The sequence below is a fragment of the Penaeus japonicus genome, unplaced genomic scaffold (assembly GCF_977035675.1).
Source record: "Penaeus japonicus unplaced genomic scaffold, GWHDUDI00000001_assembly GWHDUDI00000012, whole genome shotgun sequence".
NCBI classification, from domain to species: Eukaryota; Metazoa; Arthropoda; class Malacostraca; order Decapoda; family Penaeidae; genus Penaeus; species Penaeus japonicus.
In genome coordinates, this window is record NW_028234414.1 from 6,517,070 (window position 1) to 6,524,569 (window position 7,500).

General features: G+C 47.0%; 1 protein-coding gene across 5 annotated transcripts in view; it reads left to right on the forward strand.

Annotated features, from left to right (window-relative positions):
* The window catches only part of LOC122252175 (uncharacterized), a 41,817-nt gene that overhangs the window by 27,721 nt on the left and 6,596 nt on the right, over positions 1-7,500 (forward strand). The gene's annotated exons all lie outside the window — the stretch shown is intronic.

Below are 7,500 nucleotides of genomic sequence, written 5' to 3' on the forward strand. Positions count from 1 at the left end.
TACAATACTTATCTTTGAAACGGAAAAAAACAATTCTAGGATAGGCTTTAGTGTGATAGGATAGGATTAGGATAGGCTAAGTGTGACTTTATAGTATACTAGCTAGTATGACTCTTATGCTCTGTGCAGCATATACCCCCTTCTCATGCTCTTCATACTCTCTGAAGGAAGGGGTTGTATCACTTATTAAAAGTATGATAATATGATCACGCTTAGAGCATATCTATATTTTCTAATAAAGACAATAAAGATCCTTGATAACCCTTTGTGTTGTTAATAAGTTCGTTCCAAAGGATGTATAATAATGTGGATGAAAGAATACCAAGAATAATATAGGTATTATTTCTTCAATGAAAGGGATTTTAAGAGGACACGAAAACAGTGTCCGGAGAATAGGAAAAACGAAGGAAAAGGCAGGAAAAGGGTCAATAGACGGGGAAAAAAAGTTTAAAAAAGGAAAAAAAACTGGGCTATGGGTGTAAAATAGTGGGAAAATATGTTTATAGACACAAAAATCTAAAGTAAAACACGTGTATGAAAATGACTTAAGGAGAGAGAAATAGAAGTAAATAGATAAGTAAACCTATGTGAAAGGAAAGAAAACAGGAGCCAAAGGAGGATAGAAAAAATATTAAAATGTAAGAAAAAGAGAAGAGGGAGAAGGTAGAATAAGGACTATGGAGTCGCTGAAGTAAAGAAAAAGTGTAAGAGGAAAAAGAAGAGTCTTCAAGTACACTTTCGTTATTTTTAAAACTTAATGGAAGGTGAGAATCCTCTCTCTCTCTCTCTCTCTCTCTCTCTCTCTCTCTCTCTCTCTCTCTCTCTCTCTCTCTCTCTCTCTCTCTCTCTCTCTCTCTCTCTCTCTCCCTCTCTCTCTCTCTCTCTCTCTCTCTCTTTTTTTTTTTTGAGGGGGGGGGGGTTGTTTCATGGCCATGACTTATTTGCAGTTTTATTTTAAGACTTAAAATTAGGAAAGTGTCTTACATCATTGGCTTACTCCCTCGCTCTCCCTCGATTTCTCCCTCCATCCCTCCGCCCTCTATTTCTCCCTCTACCGCCTCCCCCCTTATTTCTCACTCCATCCCTCTCTCTCCCCCTATATATCCCCCTCCCCCTCTATTTCTCCCTCCAGCCTTCCTTCCATCCCTCTATTTCTCCCTCTATTCCTCACTCCATCCATCCTTCTCCCCTTCCATTTCTCCCTCCAGCCCTCTCTCCGTCCCTCTATTTCTCCCTCTATTCCTCACTCCATCCCTCCTTCTCCCCTTCCATTTCTCCCTCCAGCCCTCCCTCCGTCCCTCTATTTCTCTCTCTATTTCTCACTCCATCCCTCCTTCTCCCCCTCCATTTCTCCCTCCAGCCCTCCCTCCGTCCCTCTATTTCTCTCTCTATTTCTCACTCCATCCCTCCTTCTCCCCCTCCATTTCTCCCTCCAGCCCTCCCTCCGTCCCTCTATTTCTCTCTCTATTTCTCACTCCATCCCTCCTTCTCCCCCTCCATTTCTCCCTCCAGCCCTCTCTCCGTCCCTCTATTTCTCTCTCTATTTCTCACTCCATCCCTCCTTCTCCCCCTCCATTTCTCCCTCCAGCCCTCCCTCCGTCCCTCTATTTCTCTCTCTATTTCTCACTCCATCCCTCCTTCTCCCCCTCCATTTCTCCCTCCAGCCCTCCCTCCGCCCCTCTATTTCTCTCTCTATTTCTCCTTTTCCCCCTCCATTTCACCCTCCAGTCCTCTCTCCGTCCCTCTATTTCTCTTTCTATTCCTAACTCCATCCCTCCTTCTCCCCCTCCATTTCTCCCTCCAGCCCTCCCTCCGTCCCTCTATTTCTCTCTCTATTTCTCACTCCATCCCTCCTTCTCCCCCTCCATTTCTCCCTCCAGCCCTCCCTCTGTCCTCTATTCTCTCTCTATTTCTCACTCCCTCCCTCCTTTGCGCCCTCCAGCCCTCCCTCCGTCCCTCTATTTCTCTCTCTATTTCTCACTCCATCCCTCCTTCTCCCCCTCCATTTCTCCCTCCAGCCCTCCCTCCGTCCCTCTATTTCTCTCTCTTTTTCTCACTCCATCCCTCCATTTCTCCCCCCAGCCCTCCCTCCGTCCCTCTATTTCTCTCTCTATTCCTCACTCCATCCCTCCTTCTCCCCTTCCATTTCTCCCTCCAGCCCTCCCTCCGCCCCTCTATTTCTCTCTCTATTTCTCCTTTTCCCCCTCCATTTCACCCTCCAGTCCTCTCTCCGTCCCTCTATTTCTCTCTCTTTTTCTCACTCCATCCCTCCTTCTCCCCCTCCTTTTCTCCTCCAGCCCTCCTCGTCCTCTATTTCTCTCTCTATCTCTCACTCCATCCCTCTCCCCCTCCATTTCTCCCTCCAGCCCTCCCTCCGTCCCTCTATTTCTCTCTCTATTTCTCACTCCATCCCTCCTTCTCCCCCTCCATTTCTCCCTCCAGCCCTCCCTCCGTCCCTCTATTTCTCTCTCCATTTCTCCCTCCAGCCCTCCCTCCGTCCCTCTATTTCTCTCTCTATTTCTCCTTCTCCCCCTCCATTTCTCCCTCCAGCCCTCCCTCCGTCCCTCTATTTCTCTCTCTATTTCTCCCTCCACTCTCCATTTCTCCCTCCAGCCCTCCCTCCGTCCCTCTATTTCTCTCTCTATTTCTCCTTCTCCCCCTCCATTTCTCCCTCCAGCCCTCCCTCCGTCCCTCTATTTCTCTCTCTATTTCTCCTTCTCCCCCTCCATTTCTCCCTCCAGCCCTCCCTCCGTCCCTCTATTTCTCTCTCTATTTCTCACTCCATCCCTCCTTCTCCCCCTCCATTTCTCCCTCCAGCCCTCCCTCCGTCCCTCTATTTCTCTCTCTATTTCTCCCTCCCTCCCTCCTTCTCTCCCTCCATCTCTCCTCCAGCCCTCCCTCCGTCCTCTATTTCTCTCTCTATTTCTCACTCCATCCCTCCTTCTCCCCTCCATTTCTCCCTCCAGCCCTCCCTCCGTCCCTCTATTTCTCTCTCTATTTCTCCTTCTCCCCCTCCATTTCTCCACTCTATTTCCTCTCCGTCCTCTATTCTCTCTATTCTCACTCCATTTCTCCCTCCACCCCTCCATTTCTCCCATTTCTCCCCCCCTCTATTTCTCACTCCATCCCTCCTTCTCCCCCTCCATTTCTCCCTCCAGCCCTCCCTCCGTCCCTCTATTTCTCTCTCTATTTCTCACTCCATCCCTCCTTCTCCCCCTCCATTTCTCCCTCCAGCCCTCCCTCCGTCCCTCTATTTCTCTCTCTATTTCTCCTTCTCCCCCTCCATTTCTCCCTCCAGCCCTCCCTCCGTCCCTCTATTTCTCTCTCTATTTCTCACTCCATCCCTCCTTCTCCCCCTCCATTTCTCCCTCCATTTCTCCCTCCGTCCCTCTATTTCTCTCTCTATTTCTCACTCCATCCCTCCTTCTCCCCCTCCATTTCTCCCTCCAGCCCTCCCTCCGTCCCTCTATTTCTCTCTCTATTTCTCACTCCATCCCTCCTTCTCCCCCTCCATTTCTCCCTCCATTTTCTATTTCTCCCTCCAGCCCTCCCGCCGTCCCTCTATTGCTCTCTCTATTTCTCCTTCTCCCCCTCCATTTCTCCCTCCAGCCCTCCCTCCGTCCCTCTATTTCTCTCTCTATATCTCACTCCATCCCTCCTTCTCTATGTCCCCCTCTATTTCTCCTTCCCTCTCCTCCCCTTGTGACGTCACTCTGCCCCTTGACGCCCTGACACCTTGAGTGCTCCCCTCTCCGTCATATGGCCCGCTTCGAAGCCTCCAGTTGGCAGCGCTGACACATTCCCTGCAGTTAGTGTCATGCCAGCAGGACCCTGTCAGCGAGGTAGAAATATTCACGTGCGAACCGTCCTTCGTAAGTGCGAGAAGAGGGATAGGTAGTTTCTTCTTCTTCTTCTTCTTCTTCTTCTTCTTCTTCTTCTTCTTCTTCTTCTTCTTCTTCTTCTTCTTCTTCTTCTTCTTCTTTTTTTTTTTTTTTTTTTTTTTTTTTTTTTTTTTTTTTTTAGATTATTGGTTCGTTATGGAATATGACGATATTTGGAAAACCCGGTTCTGAAAGATGATACTTGTATTTCCTTATATGATAAGAAACCACTTCAATTCATATTACCTCAACAACCATCACGATCCTACTCAATAAACTACATACTCCGCCATTTCATGTCCGTCAGCACAATTCCCTCAGTTCCGTAGCTCGGACTCCTCCGCCTCCGCCGTATCTCTCCATCAGCGAGACAAGACCGCGCCGACAGCAACATCCCAGGCGCTTGGAGATTATCGTGGGGAAAAGATAACACTTCGGTCATGTTCTTTGGCGAAGAGAGAGCTCCACCTCTCATATCACTCTACTTGTGTTCACCCCCCCACCCCTCCCCTCCCCTCCCCCTTTCTCCCTACCTTCTGACCCCACGCCCCCTCCCGTCTAATGGTTTGGTAATCACTATTTGGTGGCGACGTTTTTATGGTGGCCGGAATGGTGATGGTGGCGGCCCGAGATCGCGCGGTCATGGTGAGAGTGGTGCTCTTCTTCTCGCTCTTTTCCTTCGTCTTCTCTCGCCTTTTGTTCGTTTCCTTCCTATTCTTTCTGTCTCCCTCCCTCCCTTCCTCCTTCCATCCCTCGCTCTTCTCTTTCCCTTTCTCTCCATCTCCCTTTCTCTCTCTCTCCCTCTCTCCCTCTCTCTTGCTCTCTTTCTCTCTCTCTCTCTCTCTCTCTCTCTCTCTCTCTCTCTCTCTCTCTCTCGCTCTCTCTCTCTCTCTCTCTCTCTCTCTCTCTCTCTCTCTCTCTCTCTCTCTCTCTCTCTCTCTCTCTCTCTCTCTCTCTCTCTCTCTCTCTCTTTCGTATCTATCTGCTGCATACATGTGATCATTGATGCGGATATGTACATTACATGCGCATATCCTTATTTGCAGAAAACGAGATAAATAAAGATTACCATTTTACAGATATATGTGCGTGTCTTTGTGTGTGTGTGAGAGAATGTAGGAATTGTCTACAAAATCCAGCGTATCTTGTGCCCTCTGCCGGCCGTCACCGCAGTTACCAGTGGGGGGTCGTGGTGTCCCCTCCCCCCCACCTCTCCTGACGGCATATATGGCGGGCCTTCATTATGCTACGACCTTATCGTGCTCCCCATGGCGCCATGGGGGGGAGGGGGAGGGGAAGGGGAGGCTTTGCATGTTGTCGGGCTGGTACGGCACGAGGAGGGTGGGTGGTTAGGGGGGAGGGGGGGTTATCCAGGACTCGGCTGGAAGTTGTTGTTGTCTGGAATCCGAATCTTCTTACCTTGTATGCTTGTCGCTGGCGTCGCTCCTGCCACTTCATTTGTTTTCCTCTTCGTTTCGCTTGATTTGTTCGGCCTTTTGGTCTGTGTTTGCGTGTGTTTATTTTGCGTTTGCTGTTTTCCGAGCGGGTTCTGTTGTTTAGTATTCTTAGCACATGCGCTGGATATGCATGGAATGATTATATACTGACATATGTAAAGGATGAATATTTTTATGTTCCTCCGCGCCGCATCGCCCACAAACCCGAAAGAGATACGATTCTTTATGGCAGAAAATAAAAACTCAGGTAGTAAGAGGATGACATAGAGCGCCTATATTTCAAATAAACCCACGAAGATAGCTTCATATGCTGAGTTATTTATTTACTGTTTTTATCCCTCCGCCAGATAAATTTCTATCGACATCATGATTCTCTCATAAATCGACCCGTTTTCTATGATAGCGGGAAGGTCACGTGACATAGCAGGGGGTTATGGCGGGAAAAAAAACTGACCTTCTATTATACCTCCTCATTAACTGAGCGTGATGAGGCAATCAGGGTTAAGGTGTTCCCTTCAGTGGGTCGTTAGGGGAAGAGGAGAAGATGAGGGTCGTTTTAGGGGGCGAGGAAGGTCGTGAACAAGGTTCGTCTTGTGGTCGTAGTTCCGGCCTTGCTTGCGCTGGCTCTCTCTTGCCTGATCGTATCTGTAAAGTGAGAGAAGGAAGCGCTTGTTTCAGGAACCTTGTCATTCGTTTTTATTTCAGTTCCCCCGCGAGGATGAAGTGATTTATTGTTGAAGTGACGCGTTGCCATGGATAAATGACATGATTCAAAGTTTCGGCGCGAGGAACAGGCGGGGAATATTCCATCAACCTTCGTCCTCAATTAGAGAGATCGTTTTCCCTCCTTTTTTTAGTGAGTGAAATGAGAGTGAACTTTGCCTCACACATGCACCCAAGTTTCCTTTGTGTAATGGATGGTATATTCACGGAAGATATGTGTGTGTGTGTTTGTGTTTGTGTGTGTGATTGTGTGTGTATGCGTGCATGTGTGTGTGTGTACCTCAGTGTGTCTGATCGTAACTCCCGATAAAATCTGATAAGAATCGCACGTTTATCCATTTTAAGTTTAATTCTTTTCTTTGGCCAAGAAAGAGCAGGTGTTGATATAAAAGCGACCCTTAGTGAATTTTGTTCTTTCCATTTTGTTGATTCCTTTACTGAAGAACAAATAAATCGATCTATAGCTATATATCATCCTTCAGTATGTAATATATGTTAAAATCCTTAAACTCCTTTTAGCCTAAAAAGCGTTGATTTGATTGATAAGAAGAATATCGGTATATTTTCTGTTTGGTTTCGCAATTGTTTTCTTTCCTGTTTTTCATTTTCATTTTTCTGTTTCCTTTTATCTGCCTCGTCGATCCCGAAACTACTGTTGCATGCAGTGGCAGACGTCGTAAACTCGATATTGATTGGTTGCCTTAGCGCTAGTCTGCCGTTTTATTGGCTGCTTCGACAGGTTAGTTTAGCCCGGACAACAGCTAATCGTGCTCCTTGTTGCTGTCGGGAGAGAGAAGAAGAAGAAGAAAAAATAAAAGAAATGGTATGACTGGGGATCCACGAAGGGCTTGGAGTGTCTGTGGAGTTTGGAATATCCCTTTTTTCTTGATTATCTTCTTTCTCTGTTTGATTTTTCTTCTTTTCTTCCTTCTTCTTAATCTTCTCGGTCGTTAACATTTCTACCGCTTCTTCTTCTCTCCCTCTTCCCTTAATTTTCTCTTCGTTCCATCACTTCCTCCTTTTCTCCTCTTCTTCTTTCTGCTTTTCCTCCTCTCCTCCATTCCTTTTCTCCTTCACATCTTTTTCTATATGCTGCGCAATTCCCTCCGTCGGTTTAAAGAAGTGCCACTTCGGTTAGAGATAAAAGATGAAGAGAAAAAAGAAGCGAAAGTTGTAATACCTTCTTTTTCCATAGTTGTATTACTCGCTGAAACCGAATCAGAAGTTGTTCGTTTGATTACAGTGATTGTTTCTTAAGCTGTTATCATGTTATCAAGGAGTTGATTACATGGCGGAGAGTCGCCTTTCGGGAAGTCTGAATGTTCTTTCTGGGAACATCTAAAAGTGCCTTGCAATATTCAATAGAGGATGTATACATACGAACACACACGTGTACATAAGTGTACACATAGCTGCACACTAGAATACACGCGGTCTCT